Source organism: Lycorma delicatula, chromosome 13 (genome assembly GCF_047948215.1).
Source record: "Lycorma delicatula isolate Av1 chromosome 13, ASM4794821v1, whole genome shotgun sequence".
In the NCBI taxonomy this organism is placed as follows: Eukaryota; Metazoa; Arthropoda; class Insecta; order Hemiptera; family Fulgoridae; genus Lycorma; species Lycorma delicatula.
In genome coordinates this window covers 47031008-47054810 of record NC_134467.1, presented here as the reverse complement: position 1 = coordinate 47054810, position 23803 = coordinate 47031008, and the positions used below count along the sequence as shown (strand labels likewise).

Genomic DNA, 23803 nt, shown 5'->3' with positions numbered 1-23803 from the left:
AAACCGTTTGCCGACTGATCTCCTAAATGGAATCTTCCGGAAGGTTCCGGGTTCGAATCTCAGTCGCCGTTGGAATTTTTAACTTAATTTAATATAATGTGCGTTATAGATTTAATTATTTATCAAAATATGATTTATGTTGCAGCATGTATTTAGTGAAGCGTTTAACGGTTAGCGATTGGTCTTCAGAGAGGAAGGACGGTGTTACCTCGACAGCATCGCGGCTACCAACGGTTGATAACTCGCTTCACATTATCTTTATTAATGCTATTCCTTACACATATTAGTACCTAATACATTTTACTATTTATTTCTTTGTATCGTCAATAGATCGACATCCAGTTCGTCACTTATTTTCAATTTTAATAAAGCGTATAAAAAAACCGATTTTGACCGGAATTCGAACCCAGAACTTTCTGTCTACCAGTACTACCTACAATTCTGGTATCTTTTGCCATAATAATAACTAATAGACTTACCTGGTTTTAATGAAACGCTCCTGTAACCAGACGGATAAATGTGTGATGGACTGTATCGAGCGGTGACCCGTACGGACTAATAAGTTATGCATCTGTTGTCTACGGGAACGGATCAGAGCTGTAATATAAGGAATTTAAAAAAAAATACTTCATTTCATTTTGTTTGAACAAAATTTTAATTAATATTAAATTTCAGATCCTTTACCATGCGTTCCAATAATACTAGTATAAAGGATCCTTTAATTAAAATAACTAACAAAAGTACATTTATTTGAAAATATTCAGCGATTTACAAAGTAAATGTCCATGAACTGGTAAAATGATTGTTTTCTATTTTATATAAACCGTTTAAAACGGTTTACTTTAGAGAAATATAAATGTTTCAATTTTATTACTGATATTTATTTAAAACTTTTCTCGACCTCTGTAAATATTAATTTTATAATATCGCCGTAGGTGGTTATAAAGTAAAAGTTGGAAACTGCAAATCGGAAACCATTTAGATTTTAAAAGGGTAATTATGATTTATTTAATTTACGAGAAAAATTATATCGATATTTATAGTTTGTATGTAATAAAAATATAAATTTATGTATTTAGTTTGTTCTTTAGAAAAATTATTTAAATTGATATAAAATTCAATAAAAGTAGTAGAATTATTTATTTGAAAACTTAGAACGTCTGCATTTATTTTTGCTAAATCATATTAAATTTTATTTATATACTAGCAGACCCGGCAATGCTTCCCTATTGCTAGATTTGAGTTGATATATATAGTTGATATATATATATATATATATATATAGAGAGAGAGAGAGAGAGAGAGAGAGAGTTTAAATGAACACAATTGTAAATTTGATAAAAAAATTAAAAAACTAAACTTCAAAAATTTTACCTTTCACTTATTCTCCTTTCCCTTTTCCCTTTCCAACTTCTCCCTTTCACCCTTCTTCCTCGACCTCTCTCCCAGTTTCCTTTTTACCCTTTCCAGTTTTCCCCTTTTCTCTTTCCACCTTTTTCCCGTTTTCCATTTTCCCTTTTGCCCGCGCGTAAATCGGTCCATTAGTTTTTTGGTCTTTAGCGGACACACATACGAACAAGCCTGTTTATATATATATATATATATATATATATATATATATATGTAGAATAAAAAAGTCTATTTGTATATTTCTTTGTTTGTTTCGTAAATATCTCGACACCGGCTCCAGCTAGCGGGTATAATTTTTACAAAAATATTTCTTTTCACGTAAGTAATGTTCATTAGTCGAGTTGGAGTACTCATAGGGTGTAGAACTATTCTTGTTCCGCTCTGCGATTTTTTATGTTTAGTTCGGTTTTTTTTTTTGGTTGTTAGTTGTACATCGTTGGTTAGTGAATTGTGAACGTGCCTGTGAATTTTGGACGTGGATTAATACCGCTTTTTTGATTTTTTCTTCCGGTTTGTATTTGCCATAAGAAATAAATTGAAGTTGGTTCTATATAACCTATTACTTGGTGAATACTATTCCAAGTCGCTGCAGGAAGAATAAGTCGTCATCTTTCTGGTAAATAAGAACTTTGAAAATTTTTATGATCTGTCCCACAGCGTTACTGATTTGGCCGGGGAACTTATTTTCCTTATAACTCCATATCCGTACCCCAATCCCAAATCCCTCTTGGATCTACGCGATCCATACCCGACCGCATTTTAAAAATATCACCTTGATTAGGTAAAATCTCGAGATGCAGGGGGTGACCTTGCTCTACAGCCTCGCTCTCCCTTGACCTTTTAAATTGACAATTTAATGGCATAAATTCCACACGCATAGAAGTAATCTGAACAAGGTTGGTGAAAATCGGTCCAGAAGTTCAGGAGATGTAAGGTGATTTTGAGGTCGACACCGAATACGCACAGGTATATACAAACATTAAAATCCGGAAAATTTCCATCCGGTTTTTCGGTTTCCTTAGGTGTCAAAACGTCAAAAAAGATCCGGTAAAAGCCGCATATTCATAAATTGTACCGATTACAATACTTTTCCTTCTAAAGTTATAGCTCTGCTACGGCGCTATCTATATGGGAAAATAAAATTATATCATAAATGATTAATTAATACTTATTTCCACAGCGGAGTGGTTGCTTTTCGACCTTTTATCCAGAGGTCCCTGGTTTGAATCCCGGTTAGGCGTGGAATTTTTCACTCGCTACAAAATTTTCATATCGTATTCCCATGCACAATTGTGAATTTATAAATAAAATATAAATACATTAATAATTAATTAAATTATAAATAACAAACGATTTATAAACAGAATAAAATAATGTAATTCATTTTAAAATAATTATTAACATAAATTACATAATTTTTATGTAAATGTGCGTATGCACTTTCCTTTTATAACCAATAAATTGTTGATAATTCTTTTTATCATTTAGCAAACAAATGAAAATTGAAAAAAAATACGGGGTTTAATTGAAATTTTCGGGAATATTGATTTTTTATTTACGATTTAGATGGCAGATTTAAATAATGTAGCGCATGCGTGTGTATATTCGTGCGTGTATGTGACATATAAATGAGCATTGAGAATGTTTTTACGCATTAAACATTTAACTAAATACCTTTATAAGTGATTCAGAAGTGGGGAATTAAATGTGGAAAATGTCATTTACAGCGCCATTTTCCCAGTAGGGTGATATACTGTGTATATATATATATATATATATGTATACACAGTATATTCTCTCTCTCTATATCTCTCTCTCTCTATATATATATATATATATATATATATATATATAGAGAGAGAGAGAGAGAGAGAGAGATAGAGAGAGAGAGAGAGAGAGAGAGTTTGAGAGAGAAACGGAATAAACCTCATATTGGACACAATACCACATGTAAAATTTACCGTTTTTAAAACGTTTATATTTTTAAATTTCTTTTTTTTAGCCACAACGGAACGGAGACGGTATATACGTTTCGGGTAATAGGTTTTTTGTGTGTGTGTGTATGTTACCATTTTCCTCAAAATCTACTGGACCGATTTCGATGCGGTTATTTTCATTACATTGGTATCACTTCAGAGCAGGATCTTAGACATGTTTTACGGCTATAGGCCACTAAGGGCGCTGCAGTGCTTTTGTTTCTCTAAAACTGCTGGGTTGGTTTCTTGCATTACATAGGTATCACCTCACAGCAGGTTCTTAGATTAGCTTTACGGTTATTAGCCGCCATGGAGCGCTGCAGTAGATATGTATCATCACATCGGCTTTTGAAAAGTTCTAAGTCTTTCTAATAATATTTTTTTTATTAACATTTACTGCGTCACGGGTATTTTTTTATGTTTTATTTTATTTACTTTTATTTTACCCGGAATGTTGGGAGTCTCCGTATCTCCTTACTTCATCCGTGCAAACACGGATGAACGGTAGCTCATCAGGGGACTGTTCTTCCCCCCACGTCTTTCATCCTGGCTTCAGTCTGCTTCCCATTCTCTGTAATCCTTTTCCTTCCTCTTTAGGATACCTGCAATCAGGTTCTCCGTGTTTAGCCATTCCCTTAAACCCTTCTACATGTCCGGGACGACGGTTTCAGTTGTCACCCGCTCGAGATTACAATTTAACATGGTCCCATCCCACCGGGGACTTTCAAAGAAGGTATGGTAAGGGATGTGTCCTGCAGCCCGCAATATATGCAATTCTAGAACATCCTTCAATCAAATCGGTAGAGATATTTCCTAAATTCGCCGTCACCGGAGAGGAACTGTGTGACATGATATCCAACCTCTCCATGCCCCTTCCCAGGCACGGCTCCTACCTGAGTATGAACATGCGCGTCCAGGCACCGTTTCTCGCCTGTTCCATGCCTCCTGCCATTCTTGAGATAATACTGCCGTCGCATCACCTTTGGTCATTTCCTCATATTGCTTTTTTCTCTGCAAAGCTCTGAGACGAATCGGGGACCGATTCATCTCAGAGCCAGATTCGTCTCAGACGACCCTCAGTAGAGGGTCGTCTGAGGGGAATGGGGCACCGAGTACTCGCATTGCCTCTGCCGACACCGTTCTGTTACACCGCAAATTTATTTATTTCACATTCTGAAAGTTGGTTATATATATTCTTCGTCAATTACTCTGTACACACACACACACACACGCACACACACACTGGGTGTCTCACATTTAAAAGTTTTATCTGTTTATTACCTATACAACAAAGTTATTGTACGTCAAACATAAAAGAAAGGGTTTTTTAGCCCAATTATTGAATTTCACTCCAGATTTCTCAAAAACTACTGCAGATACGGCTCTGGTACCTATTTTATTAGATATTTCATGTTAAAACACATTAAAAATCACTAATTCTATCTCTTAATTAACGTTCTAAAAATTTCTGTACGAACTCATTTCAGCGGGGTAGCTGAAATCTGAGCGAAATCATTCACTAGCCGTAACTCTCAAACGAAGTATTTTAAGATACATGTTTATATAATATTTTTCCATTATTTTCACGAGTATAATAGGTTATGAGTGTCCCAGGAAAACTTCGTGATACACCTTTATATATTGCTATATAAACAGAAAGAGGGTTTTTGTTTGTTCGGTATAAACAAAAAACTACTCGATCAGTCGCAACCAAAGTTTTACCCATATTTCTTGCCATAACTGAGGTTTCTAGATATATTTCAGCTCGAAAAAAAATGTATGTATATATATATATATATATATATGTATATATGCAATAGTGGAGAGTTCCCGGTTGAAGCACAATTGTAATGAACTGGATTAATGAACTGTGAACAGTGTTTGAACTGAGTAATTTGAATCAATCGAATGGATAATGTTATATAATAATAGAATTAAATTACATTAAACGAAGTAATTTATATTATAATACAAAAAGGATGAGAGTTTTGTTTGTTTGGGATAAACAAAAAAACTATCCGATTTTTTCAACCAAATTTTTGCCCATAAATGAGCAAATTTATTCCAAATTTTGGCATATATGAGCAGGATTTAGATATACTGGTATATGATTACGAAAAAAGTATATATTTATGTAGTATTGGAAATTTGCCTTTTGAAGCACAAACTTTAACGAATTGTGAACTGTGAGCTGGGTTTGAATTGAACGATTAGGAATATTTAAAAACCGATTACTAGAAATTTTGTTTTGAAATTCCGAGTTTCTAGAGTTAAAATGGATTATTTTTTTTTATGTGTAGGCATATAATTGTGCCTACAATTATGCCTTAATTGTAGGCACTGTTGTTGTAAAAGAATCTTCTACGATGCTACCACCGTATTGGGAAAGGCTCTCCTAATCGATTTTGCGGTGAAAGTTCGGGCAGCCATGTGTAGATTGCGAAGAGGCCGGGAGGCCGAGGTATTTGGGATGCGGTATCGAGCCGGGCCGGTACCGTAGCGGAACGGTGATCTCAATGCACCGGTTCTAAATATTTAACAGTTGCCCATCTCCCGCCTGCAAAGAAGGCTTTACAGCCTCGTGATGGAAGCACGGTAACAAGAATGGCACACCACGACTAAGGGTATGTCCTTGTATAAATTGATACAGGACTTAGTTCGTTTTTAAGGGCGACGGGAGTCCATGTGCTCTTCAACCGCGCGAATTTGAACCGATATTTGTTTCGGTTACGCCTGTCAGCCGATGAGCTACGGGTCTGCAGGGAGGTCTAGATGAACGAACACATGATATTCGACTGCCCAGCTCTTTGGGGGGCCAGAACTAAGGCCACCCCGGTCAACGGGAGAATTGGCCGGTTATAAGCGGCGAGTCAATTTGGCGTGAGTCGCAATGTCGGAGAGTGTGGGACTTCCTTGATGCTGTTGTTTTGTTCAACCGGCAACAGTAGTTTAAAGGCTTTAAGATTCCTACCGCTTGCTGTAGGAAGCTACCCTTGAGAAATGGCTGGCCCAAACGCTATAATACGGTGGACAGGTACTTGCTGTCATTTATCGACCTACGCGTGGCAGCAAATTTCTGTAATTGACGGAATAAATTTTAATTTATTGACAAGTCATATATTTTAGTACGTAGACGGGTTGCGCCTACCCGTTTTAGTAATATATGACAAGAGAGTGGTGTAGGATACCACGCACTTATGTAAGCTTTAGGAGCTTAATTAGGACATTGGTCGCTAAACCGTTTTGAGTCACAGTAGCCGTTTGCGTCTCGGACATTCGGTTTTATGTTTTAGGGCGACCGAATGGGGGTAAAAAAAAATTAACTAACAAACAAAATAAAAAGACTGATCGCTACGGGAAACGAAAGTAATTATATAACGCGGGTGAAGCTGTGACTGGGAGCTAGTCTATATATATATATATATATATATATATATATATTTCATTTAAAAAAAAATACTTAACTTTAATTTCTTCATCCTAGCAGCATATTTCAATTTATATAAGTTTGAACTGCGTTCGCTTTTAACGAAAACTTACAATCTTATTAATTGTAACGACAAACAAATCTATGTTCCAGGCAAACGGAGATAATTTCAGGATGTATACTACTGGTGTTCAAAATATCCTTTGTCACTGTTCACGCAGTTACAATCTGAAATTCCTTGAATTGTTCTCTGTATTATATGAATATCAACTTTGTTTCGTATATGTTTAGTAATGTAAATTCTCAGCACTATCTTTCCTTTTGTATAAGTTTTTTAAAGTTTAATAAACTTTTCATACGATTTTGATATATTAAATATATATTTGTTTTTAGTTTAAATATACAAATTTTCTTTCAGAAAATTCCTGTTTGATTTTTTTATTTTTAATTACGATTATTTATAGTCGCATCAACAATTAAAGTCATTAGCGACTTATCGGTGTAATGTCGCAAAAGAAATTCAAAAAAGAGAAATATTTATATAAAATTAGTAAAAAAAACTTTAATATAAGGGAAAAAAAATCGGGGAAAAAAATAGTACCGGTAAATTTGTAGTCATGAATAAATTCAGATCAACTACTCCTGAGGCGTGTGCGTAACCCAACCACCAAAGAACAGCCGGCCTTCGTGGCGCGAGTCGTAGCTTCTCGGCCTTTCATCCGGAGTTTCCCAGTTCGAATCCCGGACAGGCATGTAATTTTCACACACGCTATAATTTATTCTTTTCATCCTCTGAAGTAATACTTGACGGCGGTCTTGGAGGTTAAACAAAACAAAAAAAAACCACCAAAGAACGCCGGTATTCACGATCTAGTTTTTAACTTCGAATAAAATGTTATCGTTTAACCTTTATTAGTATTTGAACTTAACAAATGTGATCAATTTAATTCTTGTGTGATTTAATTCTTAATCTTGTGTTTTGTTTTAGATGAATTAATTTATATTAATATTTTAATAATAATGTTAATAATAGTTAATATGTTAATAATAATAATAGTTTAATAATAATGTTCTTTAACATTATTATTAAACTTTTTTTGTTGTCAGTTTAACGAAATATTTTACTGCAGATCTAAAAAGTATTTTTTTTTTTTTTACTTCAATTTTTACAACAGATTATTCTGATAACTATTAAATATATAATTTTGCGATCGCTTACTTTCCTGACATCATAGCTGTAAAGCTGTAGCTGTGTTGTAATAAAAGGAAAGTATGGTATGGTAATCAGTCAAAAAATGGGGTTTGGTTTTTTTTTTGCACCTCAATGTTTCAGGACGCAGAGACCCCAAAATACATAAAAACATGCAGGGATAATTTTCGTTCCTACGATTGTATATAGGTTGACATATTTGAAACTTAATAACTTTTGACTGGATAAACTGATTTTGATAAATTTGTACAGGGACTCTAGGTTTATGAAGCAATGTGTGGTGGTGAAAGTTTGGGTTGGACATCTGCAAGGGTCGGATAGTTTTTGGAGCCAATTTTCTCAAACGTTTGCAAAAATAATCTCACTTTATATTAAGTGCAGTATATACCTGCGTACTTATCTTATAATTTTATTAAATTTGTCTCAAAATTCCCCCCTTCCTTAAAATCGAAAAATCATTTTTTTTTCACATATTTTACCGAATATTTTTTAATGTCTTCTTCCAAGGCATAATAATATTGCAAACTATCCGCATAAAAAAATTATTTGGGGTAATATCGGCGGGGTAAATGTGCCGATCAAAGTTTAAAAAAATTAATTTTTGACGTGAAACGTCTTTAAAATCACACCGAAACATACGGGTACCAGAACAGAAATTTGTAGCGTAACGAAATCGTCCTGCCTTAATAACTTCCTAACTATTATTCTCATGCGGTGTCATTTTATAACTTTGCGTCACCGGTGAGTGGATCGGCGAAGAGGGGGCACAGCGCAGATCGGCCAAACCTGGCGTTTTCCCTCGATTCCGTTCGGTGTAGCTCACGACTTAAACGTGATGGCGTGATGATTCATCTGTTCTATTTAGAGATTGTCGAGATAGATCGATTTAAATAATAATTACTCTTTCTGGGACAATATTTACGGGTAAAAATATAAAAATGCAATTCGTCAGCCTCAGCCCGCGCAAAAGCCAGCTGGAAATATAAATAACGCATATCGTTGGAAAGGAGAAGTTACGGGCCACCACAGGTACCCCGATATCTTGTGGCGAGCGAGCGAAACTGTTTCAAGAAAACTGGCACCACGCGCACAGTAATCGACGCCGACTGCGTGTGCATCTCTACCGCCGGTTATTATGCCTTATATCTTACTTCTCATATTGTAGACCGATGTTGAACAAAAATGTTGTCGAATATTAGTCGAAATAAATATCATATACCGTTTAGCGCCTGCTTTATGTTAAAATTAAATTTAATACGCGGTCGATGACTCGTTTTTATTTCAATCCGATACACTAAAAGCGACTCGGTGACATACAGACCAATTTATCTGTAGATTTGACCAAATGAAGAACTAAAATTTTCCATCGAAGACTTTCAGTATTGTCCAAAAATAATATGTGGCTGTCCCATTCAACTTTTCAGATAAGTTGGTCGGTCTTTTTTTCCCATGTTTAGCCTCCGGGAATCAACGTCAGGTATTACTTCAGAGGATGATATGTACGGGCGTAAATGAAATGTAGTCTTGTACAGTCTAAGATCGATCGTTCCTGAGATGTGTGGTTAATTGAAACCCGACCGCCAAAGAACACCGGTATCCACGATCTAGTATTCAAATCAAGTACTTCGGTCTGTAGCTCGGAGGAAATTCATCCAAGGACTATAACGTTTCACGTTAAACCAACAGCCGTGTGCCCCGACACAGCCCCACCCGATTTTTGGTTTATTTAAACTTTTAATATTTTAAATAATAAATTTTAATATTATTAAAAAATTTCATCATAATTCATCCCCACCCACAAAAAAAAATTTTAAGTAATTTTTTATTGTTTGTACATTTTTTGGTAGACTATTTTAGGTTTATTCAATTTAACATAGTAAACGTAGAAAATTCATAAAGATTACTTGGAAGTTGAAGGTGGGAAAGAAAAAAATAGATTTTTTGAATTTTTACCCTTTTTTGATTTAATTAAACATATATTGATAATTTTACAATAAAACCTCGTGATAAATTACTCTCTCACCAGAAAAAAAAATCTCTAGGCAACTGTTTTCATGTATAATTATTTTCTCGGTATATAAGAATATATAGTCAATACTAGGAAAGTATTACAATTTAAATGTTAGATTAAAATCATGTATCTCAATCCACTTTCCTATTAAAAAGAAAAAAATATTATTTAAAATGGTGGAAAAAATTTCAAACACATCATAGTATCGTCATTTTTTTTTAATTATGTAAATCCGCACTTTGTACCTCCTATTATTCGTCTGAATTTTTAGAGAATTAAATTCTTTACAAACTTCGTTCCAAATTGAATTTTATTATTATCGATTTATCGAAATTATTCTACGTCAAACCGAAAAAATTGTGTTTTTTTAATATTATTTCTTTGTATTTTACCAAATAATTTTCTCAAAAAGTACAAGAGATATAGTCGTCGGATTTATTTTATCCAAATTTTCCGACTAAACGCAATATAAAATCATCCAAGTTATCCGTGAAATGTCTGTAAAAAAAACCGGTTTCATTTTACTAACTATAAAGAAGAAATCAGAGCGAAACTTTTGCAAGCTATAACTCATGAATAAATCGATTCCTGGCCCGTATATATATATATATTTTTTTTCTATTGTAGAATATGCTCCGAAATTTTTTCCGTTTCTTTGTGAGAAAAACTGTCGCTTTCTACAACTACCATTTTCTCTTTCTCCTAGATATAAGTAAATCGGATTTAATAAGACTGTAAAAGAATTTTTAAATAATTCCTTATGTTAATAAAAAATACTAAGATACATTTTTCTAAATAAATATAAAATATAAATATCAAAGTATATATTAGTACTAATAAATAATTGGTTATTTTACTTACCGTTGTTAAAATCTTTCTGTAAAAAGAATTATAGATATATACACTCATTTCTTACTACGGAATAACACGATGACATATCTAGTGCACCTTTCAATGATTTATTCGCTCCATCTCAAACCCCCTCCCCGCAAGTTCATCAATTTGAAGTGAGTAACGCTTGGAGTGACTACTGCTGCAGGAGAAAAAAAAATTTCTTATTCCTCCTTCTCTGATCAACCATTCTCTTTTTCATTTTCTACTTCGTTTCATCTGTCTCTCAACGTTATATTCATATAAATATAAAAATTACTTTCTTAATTTTTCTTTCAAATAAAACAATAAAACGTAAAAGCAGTAACAAAAAAATAAATAAAAAATTATTGTCCTTTTACTATTTAATATTTATAATCGTGTGTGTGTGTGTGTATATATATATATCACGGAATTCGTTAGAACTTCGCCGTTAAGAGTCCGAAGACGTCAAAGCCAACGAACTACGTTTTAAACATGACGTAACCTAAAAATTATTGGTAAAAAAATAAAAAAATAAGCATGAACACATTATATTTTATTTCAATTACATTTATAATAAAGAATACTTTCCAAAATACTTGGAATTTTGTTAGACAACATTTTTTTTCAATTTGATGTACCGCGGGACTGGATTATGTAATTTTATTCATTTTTTTAACGTGGCTTAACGAATCGCGTCGCTAGATATCAATACTTGGTAGTACTAGTTAGCGTACAAAAGCTTCATAATGTACTAGAAATAATAAAATTTAATACAGCTTGTTTTAATAGTAAATTCTCTACGTTAACGAAAGTTTGTTTTAGAAAGGCAATAAATTTTGATAATAAATCTATAAAGATAATAATCAGTAAATTATAAAAAAAAAAGAGTAATCTAATAAAAATCAGTGATATCTAAAAAAAAAAAATATAATGAAATTGTAAACCGTACGGTAAGAAGAGTATCACAGATATCATTTCTTCCGCTCAAAAAACAAAAATTTCTGTAATATAAATAAAACTGTTTTTAACAAAACGATAATGATATCAAAAAAAGTAAGACGCTACATTTCTATTACCAAAATCCAAAAAAAATTAAATTAAATTACCAAAATTAATTTAGAATTTTGGAATTTTGTTTAAAAAAAAAAAACATGTTAATTGTATGTAATTGACAATAGATATACAATAATAAATAATAAACAATGCTTGAGAGCGTTCCATATAATAAGCAAAAAATTGAAAACTTTGTTACAAAATTGTTACAGTCTCGGTTTCATTTATATGTAATACAGATCACATTTACATGAAAAATACAATTCTTATGATTATTCGTTGTTTAATAAATGAATAAGTTTGATATTACGACTTTCACTTAATTTTATATATCACCCTCAAAGCTTCTTGTCAAATCGATTCTGAGATAACGGCTTAAAATTATTTTTTTACCTTTTAGTGCGTTTAATTTAAGAGTGGTGTTTTAAAAATTTCTTTTACATGATTTTCATATTCTACTTTTCAGTGAATTTAATTATATACACACAATTTTAAAAGTATAGAATTTTTTTCATTTTTATTGTTAGTGAATTATTTATTATTTATCACAAAATATTTTTACAATCAGAGGTTAATAATTATTAATAAATCATTATATTTAAATTCAACAAAAAAAAAAGAGATGAAGTTGGATTCGAACCTTATGCCTTCCCCGTGTAAGATCAAAATATTTCATTAATTAAAATTTTATTTGGCTATAACAATGGAACCGATGAAAGTAAGTACCGCTTATGATATATCGTTGAAAATCTCTCGATGAGGAATTATTACTGCAGTTACGAAAAAGTTCAAAATCCAATTTTTTTTGGATTTTTGGATATTTTTGGTAGATTGCAATTAAAGGAAAGGTGCAGAACTAGATGTTACAACAGTCCTAAATCCAAAATTTCAACAGCTAATCGTTTCTGAGTTATGCCAAGATACATACGTCACGCCGAACGTAGTGAAAATGGATTCAGGGATGATGAAAATGAATATTTCCGTTGAAATCTCAAAACCTACATTTTTCAAGATCACAATATTTCCTTTATTTCTTACAAGTAGGTAAAAAGGGACCGTTATCCTTTCCCTGAGAAAATGGACAAAAATTATTAACTTTGGGAAAGTCTCTCGTGCTGTACAAATTCATGTGACTTCTTCGTACCCCATAATCTAAGTAGTATATACCATCACACTTAAATGAAAAGTAGACTTATCATTAAACATTAAGGTTGTTACAAAATTTTCATTTACTGTCACGTTGTTAAGAACGAATTCACAAAACTCCACATCGTTGTTTGTCATCTTCATAAACAGCTTGCTTAAGTGAATCCTGTACGGTTTCATAAGCAACCGTCGCCACTTAACACGCCTGGTAGACATTCTGAGAATGTTTAGTTCTATACCGGCAAGGCTAATTGATTTTTTCGGGGGCTACGTTAGAAACTGTGAAGAATGCGCTCCACATCTTCGTTTGACACACTTGATTTTCCCTTTCATAGACAACCCGTGTCTTTAAATTGTTTATACAATCGCCTAATGCTGTGAATGGCAGCGAATTTACTCTGAAAATCACGCTGAACAGTAATTACGGACTCGCTGAACACTAAATGATTTCTGTTAAAGAGTTCGCATACGCTAAAATTAACGAAGTTATGATGCTACCTAGCGGCAACCGGGTGAAACTCGAGAGTTCCCTCCTTCTAATAGTTCTTTGCTCGATCAAAACGGATTAAAATCTGAATAATTACAACATTTTAAATTCCGATGATTCTTTTAGGGATAAGCCGTATTTCAGTGCGTGAAATCTTAATTTTATTATGTTAAAATAAATTCATTTAAGAGAGCATTAAAAGATTTAAATGGCAGAAAGGCTCCTGGAATAGACGGAATACCTGTAGAATTACTGCGCAGTGCAGGTAAGGAAGCGATTGATAGATTATACAAACTGGTGTGTAATATTTATGAAAATGGGGAATTTCCATCAGACTTCAAAAAAAGTGTTATAGTTATGATACCAAAGAAAGCAGGGGCAGATAAAAGTGAAGAATACAGAACAATTAGTTTAACTAGTCATGCATCAAAAATCTTAACTAGAATTTTATACAGAAGAATTGAGAGGAGAGTGGAAGAAGTGTTACGAGAAGACCGATTTGGTTTCAGGAAAAGTATAGGGACAAGGGAAGCAATTTTAGGCCTCAGATTAATAGTAGAAGGAAGATTAAAGAAAAACAAACCGACATACTTGGCGTTTATAGACCTAGAAAAGGCATTCGATAACGTAGACTGGAATAAAATGTTCAGCATTTTAAAAAATTAGGGTTCAATTACAGAGATAGAAGAACGATTGCTAACATGTACAGGAAACAAACAGCAACAATAACAATTGAAGAACATAAGAAAGAAGCCCTAATAAGAAAGGGAGTCCGACAAGGATGTTCCCTATCTCCGTTACTTTTTAATCTTTACATGGAACTAGCGGTTAATGATGTTAAAGAACAATTTAGATTCGGAGTAACAGTACAAGGTGAAAAGATAAAGATGCTACGATTTGCTGATGATATAGTAATTCTAGCCGAGAATAAAAAGGATTTAGAAGAAACAATGAACGGCATAGATGAAGTCCTACGCAAGAACTATCGCGTGAAAATAAACAAGAACAAAACAAAAGTAATGAAATGTAGTAGAAATAACAAAGATGGACCACTGATGTGAAAAGATTATGGAGGTAGAAGAATTTTGTTATTTGGGAAGTAGAATTACTAAAGATGGACGAAGCAGGAGCGATATAAAATGCCGAATAGCACAAGCTAAACGAGCCTTCAGTAAGAAATATAAATTTGTTTACATCAAAAATTAATTTAAATGTCAGGAAAAGATTTTTGAAAGTGTATGTTTGGAACGTCGCTTTATATGGAAGTGAAACTTGGACGATCGGAGTATCTGAGAAGAAAAGATTAGAAGCTTTTGAAATGCGGTGCTATAGGAGAATGTTAAAAATCAGACGGGTGGATAAAGTGACAAATGAAGAGGTATTGCGGCAAATAGATGAAGAAAGAAGCATTTGGAAAAATATAGTTAAAAGAAGAGACAGACTTATAGGCCACATACTAAGGCATCCTGGAATAGTCGCTTTAATATTGAAAGGACAGGTAGAAGGGAAAAATTGTGTAGGCAGGCCACGTTTGGAGTATGTAAAACAAATTGTTGGGGATGTAGGATGTAGAGGGTATACTGAAATGAAACGACTAGCACTAGATAGGGAATCTTGGAGAGCTGCATGAAACCAGTCAAATGACTGAAGCCAAAAAAATAAATAAATAAATTTATAGGGTACTTGTTAATTCCCTACAAATAAGTAGGGAAAGGCGATCACTCAGTTTTACAATTCATTGGTTTCCTTTAATATCAAAGAATATTTTATAATAAAGCGTTTCACTAACCTTATGTTAAATTTTAATTCAGGCTCTGTAATATCCAGAAATATTAAAAAAAAAAAAAATTACTTAGTCATATCTCACGATCGTGCATAAATAACAATTTCATTCTTTTATATTAAATATGTAAAAAAAATCAATTCAATTTCAGTACTGGTGTATTGAATATTGATTCGCTAGAAAGTCAAATCTAAGAAAGTTAATCGTAATACATTACAAAGGAATCAGATATGCCACAGGCACTTTCCATATAAGCCTCTGAGACTAGTTTAATATCTGAAGCCGGCAAAATGACATTACAATGTAGAAGAGAAACCTTATTATTAAGATACGCAGCAAATATATGGGCCTTTCCTATCTACGTAAACTATGAGAATTCTAATATTACTCCTTTGGTTGCCTTATATGGACATCGTACTATTTACTCCAGACAGTACGGAATACGGTTTTATGATTTAGTAACAAAACACGAGATACGGATACGTTGACAACTTTTACGATAGAAATACCACCACGGCTTTGGCCATTTATAACGCAAGATTAGTTTCCTCTCGTGGAAAACTAAAGGAGAAACCAGCGGTGATCATCCACCAGGAATTTTCGACAATCATCATTAAGTATGATATATTGGTTAACTGGCATTTCTCCCGCCGCCACCCCAATCGGTCGCCCTAGAGCATATGACCGAATGTCCGTGCCAAAAACGGCTACTGTGTCTCAAAGACAGTTTAGCGACCGATAATCTAATAGCTGCTAGTGAACTTAGCTAACAGCGTGAGCGGACTAAGCGAGGTGTCGTACACCAACTGCTTACGTGTCCCAACCGCTCACTTGTCACACAATAAAGCTAAACCGGAGAGACGCACCCCTTGTTATTATATTAAAAAGACAGTAATTTCCTGTCACGCCTCGGTCGCTGATTGCCAGCTAGTACCTGTCCACCATTTAAAGCGCTTGGAACTTTATCTGGCCGGTGGCCAGCCATTATCTCTGGATTAGCTTCCCACAGCAGTGCGGTAGGAGTCTTTTCCCTTAGGTAAACTACTGATGTCGGTTGAACAACGCAACCTCATCGAGGAACTCCCACACAGTCCGACAATGCAGCTCGCGCCACACTGACTCGCCGTTTATAAGCGGCCATTTTCCCCGTGACCTCTAAGTTCCAGGGTGGCCCGGTCTGTAGTTCCCTAAGAGTAGGGCAGTCAAACATCATATCCTCATTTGACTGGTCCAGTAGTTCTGCATATATAAAGTGATTTATAGGCCGACACCGAACACATACATTAACATTAACGGTTTTTTGGTGTTCCTTAGGTGTCAAACGTCAAGATCCGCTAAAGGTTTCACGAGTCCAAATCGGACCGATTACAACAGTTTTCCTTCTAGAGGTATAGCGCTACCTAGGCGGGAAAAAAATTAAATAGATTTCCGCATAAAGTTAAACAAAGATGATTTCAATATATGCATATGCATCTATATTAAGCAGTTCTTAAAGATGTCAGATTACATAAAAGTGACTCGCCGACATACAGACCGACCAATTTATCCTTAGAGTTGGCCAAATGAAGGAAGTTTTTTCCCCTAGACCGGATTTGCAGTCAAGTATGACTCAGTCCAGCGGCGTGTCCTTGCTATTCTAACGGGCATCCCCAGCCGCCGGCAGTAGGACCGGCACGGCAGGTCCGCCCGCCGGTTGTGGTTTTTCTTATTTTAATTTACCTGCCTATAACTTCAGCGGGGGGGGGGGGGGTAACCGGGCCCGGCTATGCCGTTCCTGGGACACCGCCACATCAGCCGGGACTTGGTCTTTTCTCTAATTTCTTTTTTCTTGGCCCGGGGGGTTGCGAGTCCCCGTGCCTCTTCCCTGGCGCCCAAATGAAAGAACTAAAATTTTCCATCGGAGACTTTCAGTTTTGTTAAAAAAATACGATGGCGGTGGCTCTTCCATTTAACTCTACAGATAAGTTGATCGGTTTGTAGTTTGGAGGAATTTTATCCAAGGTCTTTTACCTTTGCACGTTAAAACAACGGCCGTGTGCCTCGACATAGACCTACCCGATTTTTTTATTGTAAAATTTTACATTAATATCATATATCACATATCCACCTACTTACTTAAAAAAATTAAAATTTGATTGAATGTGGCGAAAAAAATGTTAAGTACGTCGTAAAGTTATAATTTTGTAATTGTATAGATGGACGGTTATTTATATCTCCTAATCTCCGTCTTTTTTATAATATGAAGGGGTATCATAATTTAATATCGTTTTGTATAGCGATGAATTTAATATAATTCGAATGCTGTTTTGAAGTAAATTGTTTTTTTGACCGGATTAAATATCTACAATCTGTGCACTCGGACCAATAAGTAGAAGTGTTGAATGTTTATAATTCACTTGCAGAAGAGAATAAGAATTCCTCTATATTCCGTTGATATGTATTTGTCATCCTGTAACAGATGCCGGTTGATGAAAATGAAATGAATTCTTTACATCGTGTAAAAAATGCCATGCCTGAACCGGGATTCGAACCCAGAACCTACTGGTTAAAGGGATTTTATGGTGCTAAAACACTGTCACAGAGATCAGTTATGAGAAGAAATAATTTCCAGACATGTTATAGTTAAATTCACAATGTGTGTGTGCTCGTGCGCGTTAGTGCATGTATATATACCACTACAATATGATCGTAATGCTGAATCGTTCAAATGTATAAATGTCGTAAGCAAATTGAAAAATCAGTCTTATTGTAACCAGTCTACGATATTTTCCAATGCGCCGGAAATTGGAAAGTTTAGTAGCAGACCCGGCAGTGCTTTGTTATTGCTAAATTTGAAAATATATAGATTAAATGAACACAACTGAAATTTTAATAAAACATTAGCAAAATGAATATAACCGAACTTCACAAAATTTAACATTTCCCTTTTACCCTTTCTCCCTCTATCCCTCTTTTCCCAATTATCCCCTTTCCCCTTTACATTTTTCTCCTTTCCATTGCCCTTTCCCGTTTTTCATTTTCCCTGTTTTTCTCTTTTTTCTTTCTTTAATTTTCCCCTTCTTCCCTTTTTACTTTCTTCTCTTTTACCTTTTTCGATTATCACCTTTTTCCCTTTATTCCCGCGTGCAAATCGGTCCAGTAGTTTTTTAGTCTGTAGCGGATACACATATCGGAAACATTGAAATTAAATCGTAAAATATTTAGTATAGCGTGTGTTGCTCTTACGTCCAACAGATAGCGTTGTTTTTAAAAAAAAATAGTTTTACCTGGCACGGATGTGACATCTTAGGTATACAAATTGTAGGTGTGTAAAAACACGCGCGTATTTGAATACAACGTCGTGTCAAAATTTCAAAACAATCGGTGAAGAACTTTCGGAGATTTAAGATTTTCAACAAAAGAACATTTACATTTTTATTTACGAGGTGTGTGAGAAAAGTAATGAGATTGGTCTACCGGTCTGTGCTAGACCGGTTTGTTCATCCATTCCACATGCTCAGTACGAGTTTCAACTCCGTTCAGTCAACACATTATTTGACAGCGCCATCAGTGAAGTTGTGTTTTGTTGTGCGTAACGGAAATGGAGCGTCGGAATTTAGAGCGACGTTGTGCGATCAAGTTTTGCGTTAAACTCGATGAATCCGCGAGTGTGACCTTTGAAAAGTTGAAACAGGCCTACGGGGAACATTGCTTATCAAGAGCACAAGTTTTCTGCCGGTACAAATCATTTTTGAAGGCCGAGAACACGTTGAAAATCAACCTCGCTCAGTGAGATATTCGACCTCAAAATCTGACAAATACATCGAGCGTGTGAGGGTTCTTGTGAAATCAGACCGTTGTTTAACAATAAGGATGATGAGTGAACGGTTAAATTTAAACTCTTTCACCGTTAAATTTTCATACGTCAAATTTTGACAGACGATTTGTATACGGTAAAGGTTTGTGCGAAATCGGTGCCGAAAAACTTCACATTGGAACAGAAGGACGATCGAAGAAACGTGTGCATTGATCTTCTTGAGAGGATAGACAACGACCAATCCAATTATTCAATCGTGTGATCACAGGTGACAAATCCTGGATATTTGAGTACGATCCTGAAACAAAGCGGCAAAGCGAAGAGCGGCACACTCAGTCATCTCCTCGACCGAAAAAATGTCGAATCAGCTAATCAAAGATCAAAACCGTGCCGAGCTTTTTTGACAATAGCGGTATCGTGCGTAACGAATTTGTTCTTCCAGGACAAACCGTCAACCAAGTGTTTTAGAAAGCTGTCCTTGAAAGGCACAGGAAAAGAGCGATTCGCGTGAGACCAGACATTGCAGACAAGCGGATGCTTCATCATGACACCCCGTGTTACACGGCTATTCCCATAAGGGAATTTTCGACCTCAAAACGCATTCCTACGGTTCCTCAGCCCCCCTATTAACCTGATTTGAGTCCTTGTGACTTTTTTCTTTTCCCAAAATTGAAACGTGTCTTAAAAGGAGGTCATTTTGGAACTGTGGAAAACATTCGAAAGACTGTGACCGACCGGTTAAAAGCCCTACCGGTTGAAGCCTTCCAGCGCTGCTACCAGGAGCGGGAACAACGACTCCTCCGGTGTATAGCTGCCCAAGGGAACTACTTTGAAGGGGATAATATTGTTGTTTGAAAAAAATAAAAACTTTAGTAAGTTAAAAGTCAGTCTCATTACTTTTCTCACACCTCGTATGTAGATAATTATAATTATAAAACCGCTCACCAACAATTATCAGCAGTAATACACGTTCTAGCGCTTTCAAAAAGTTATTTCCATCTTCAGGAACGTACGATCGTTAGTTACGTATGTAATAATATTTACTTCACACATTAATTAAGATATTTAAAAGTAATATTTGTTTAAATATAACAATCGATCGTCAAAATTAATAAAATTAAATCATACGTTAATTCGTCTTATCATTATGCGGTCTCAATTATTATGGTTATCTGGAGAGAACCGGTTCAGCCAACATAGGAATCAACAATTATTTAAAATTTGTTGTAATAAATGCCATTATGAAATTTTATTTGCTCGTTTATCAGTGTCGTTATTTGAATATATATGAAATTTTTCTATAATATATATATATATTATTAGAATAATCAAGTATATATGTCTGGATCGTAATTATGACTTTGATTCAGAATGCGTTTGGCAAAATTAGATTTTCTATGTATCCTTTGTTTCTACAGTTTATATGTTCTTTAATTCTGATTGAAAAGGAGCTATTGGTCATGCCGACGTATTCTAAATCGCTAACAGCGCATTTCAAACTATATACACCCTGTTTATCTAGATTAAATTTATTATTGTTTTTGAAGGATCTGTATTTATATCCTTTTTTTATTTTGTTGTTCGTCACGTATGCAGTTTTTAATCCGAACGATTTAAAATATTTATTGAATTTTCTATAATTTATATTATATTCGATTCTTACATATTCATTTCCGTTATTATTATTTGTTAACTTTATTTTATCTTTTATATATATTTTGTGCTTTATTTTAATATACTATTTATTAATTAAATTTTCATTATATTAATCGGTTAGCGATGTATATAATGTTATTTATTAATTCGTTGTTTAAGTATATATTATTGTGTATTAAATATTTTATTGCTCTATAAATTAATATATTAAATGTTTTAGGACTTACAAATAATTAAAAATTATAATAATAACAAATTCGATATCGACATATGTCGAACCCGCTAAAAAAAATACCGTAACACATTTCATCCTTGAAATAATAAAATAGCTACATTTAATAAATTAATTTATAGAGAGATAAAATATTTATGTTTATAAATCGTGTTTAAACTAATTGGAAAAGATATAAATACAGTTAATAATTACTGAATTGAAAGAATTTTCAATAACGAATAAACAAGAATGAATATATGAAAGTAAAAAAGTTTTTAAATTCGGAAAAGAAGAGAAATAAACAGTAAAAATAAACAGCGGGTGGAATTATAAGATAAAACAGAAACAAACAAATCGTTTCTAAACGTACGCGTATTTAAACATAATTCATTTAATAATGCTTTTAACCTTTATTTTTAAAAAAAAACTCTAAAAATTAAATAAAATTGTTTATACATTTTTACTTATCGTGTTATTTATAATACCGCATAATTATTTCTCTTAAAAACTAATAAGTTTATTTATTTTAAAAAACATACCGACGATTTTTCGTTTCGGACGCCCACACTATTTCGCGATCTAAAACGCACTGATTTTCAGAGTACAACGCTCTACATACGCATAAGCATCAAGTTTCAACTCACTCCCCTTGTGATTCACTGCATAACCGCCTATGAAAAATATACCGATAAAAAGTCAACATAACCTCAAATAGAAGTTACATTGTCTGTTTTCAACCGTAAATGAAACAGCCAGCTGGTTGGTCTTGCGTTGAACGCGTCTTCCCAAATCATCTGATTTGGAAGTCGAGAGTTCTAATGTTGAAATCCTACTAAAGTCAGAGAGATACTTCTATACGAATTTGAATACTAGATCGTGGATACCGGTGTTATTTGGCGGTCGGTTTCAATTAACCACACATATCAGGAACGATCGAACTGAGACTGTACAAGACTACACTTCATTTACACGCATACATATCATCCTGATTCATCCTCTGAAGTAACAACCGACGGTGATTCCCGCGGGGGCTAAACAGGAAAAAAAGATAAGTGGAATATAAAAAAAAACTACGTTTGTCGTTATTAATCCACGGGTTTGGTCTAGGGGTGAACGCGTTGTCGTAAATCAGCCGATTTCGAAGTTGAATGTTTTAAGGTTTAAACCCTACTAGTAAAGGCAGTTACTTTTATACGGAATTTGAACACTAGATCGTGGATACCTGTGTTCTTTGGTGGTTGGGTTTCAATTAATTACACATCTCAGGAATTGTCTGAGATGAACTCAGGAACTGATGCTGTACAAGACTACACTTAATTTACACTCATACATACCATCCTCGCAAGTAATACCTGAACGGTAATTTCCGGAAGCTAAACAGGAAATAGAAAGAAGAAGACCTTAAATAAAGATCGATCTTACAAATTTTCACGTTCACAACTTCAAATACAGTGCCACAGCATATCTAAATTTCAATGAAATTGATATGGTAGTTTGGGACATACATAGACGTGTGTGTGTGTGTGTGTGTGTGTGTGTGTGTGTGTGTGTGTGTATATATATATATATATATACACATAAGGTAATCCTAACTTGAGTGAAAAGTATTCTTATACTCCTCACACATTAAAACTTAAAAAAAATTCACTTAAAAAAAGTGAAAAAATTTGACTAGAGGTGAAAGTTAAAAATGAAAGTGAATTTTTCACTATCACCTCCCCCCAAGTCTGTCCATGGAACCGAAAGTAATACCATATCTTTGTTCGAAATGATGGTAAAAAAAAAACAAATAAAAATTTAACGTGAAACAAAAAGAAGACGAGGAAATTAGCCAGGTCGATGTATAACTTTACGCTTATAATATTTCTTTTCCTTTACAATAAAGAAAGCTATATTGATTATCTTTAATGAATGTGTGTGTGTGTGTGTTTTCTGAACAGAAAATAATTTCCTGTCGAGAACTGCTTGCGTAATCATTTAAAAATTAAAGATGAATTTTATAGCGTTTAAAAATAATCAATCATCTCGTTTTATTTTTCCTTTTTTAGTTTAAATACTACAAAACGGTGTTCTAAATATTAATATTTAAAAATATTCTTCATTTATTAAACAACTGTTATTGTAAAAATTAAAAAAAAAATTATTTTGTTTGTTTTAAAATAGCAATACTTCATTTCTATCAAACAATAAAAATTAAGAAAACACAGTACATTGATAAAGAAAAAAAGAAAAAATTAATTAAAATTAAAAAAAACATCTAAAAATACAAACAATGTTGGTGGGCCGTGTAATAAAATATATAATTTTAATTAATCTAATAATTAACAGTAAACACTCTCGGGGAAGGCGAAGTATGAAGAGTACGGAGTGGAAGCGTTATAAATTTTAAGACATATAAGAAAATAAAAAAGTCCCTTTTGGCACACCGGAACGCGGAGGTAGATTTCACCGGTGATAAAAATATTTCCACCAAAGTTAAGAAAAACTTCAAATTTACTCAATGATTGCATGTAAAAAAGGTTTCACGTGTTTAGCATACAACAAGCCCCATCTTCTTACAATACCGGCAAAATTTTGGTCATCCCTTGCAGTAAGGGTTGATCATATCATAAATTGTTTCAGACAAAAGTTTTACGTAACGTTTAGATGACTAATTATCCATTTATGCCGATTCGATACGCCTATTAAGGGAGGTATGATTTTCTTGTCTTCGAAACCCAATTTTTCCACTCCATGGCCGATGGTTGATGATATCTAAAAAATTTACTTAGATACATTT

The 23803-nt window shown here is 33.9% G+C and overlaps 1 protein-coding gene across 2 annotated transcripts in view; it reads right to left on the bottom strand.

Moving 5' to 3' along the window:
* The window catches only part of LOC142333864 (uncharacterized), a 782720-nt gene that overhangs the window by 509345 nt on the left and 249572 nt on the right, over positions 1-23803 (bottom strand). The window contains exon 3 of one of the 2 annotated variants that reach the window (XM_075381431.1): positions 480-597. The exons of the other annotated variant lie outside the window; for it this stretch is intronic. The gene's annotated coding sequence lies outside the window, so the exon portion shown is untranslated. The remainder of the gene's footprint in view (positions 1-479; positions 598-23803) is intronic. 2 annotated transcript variants of the gene reach the window in all.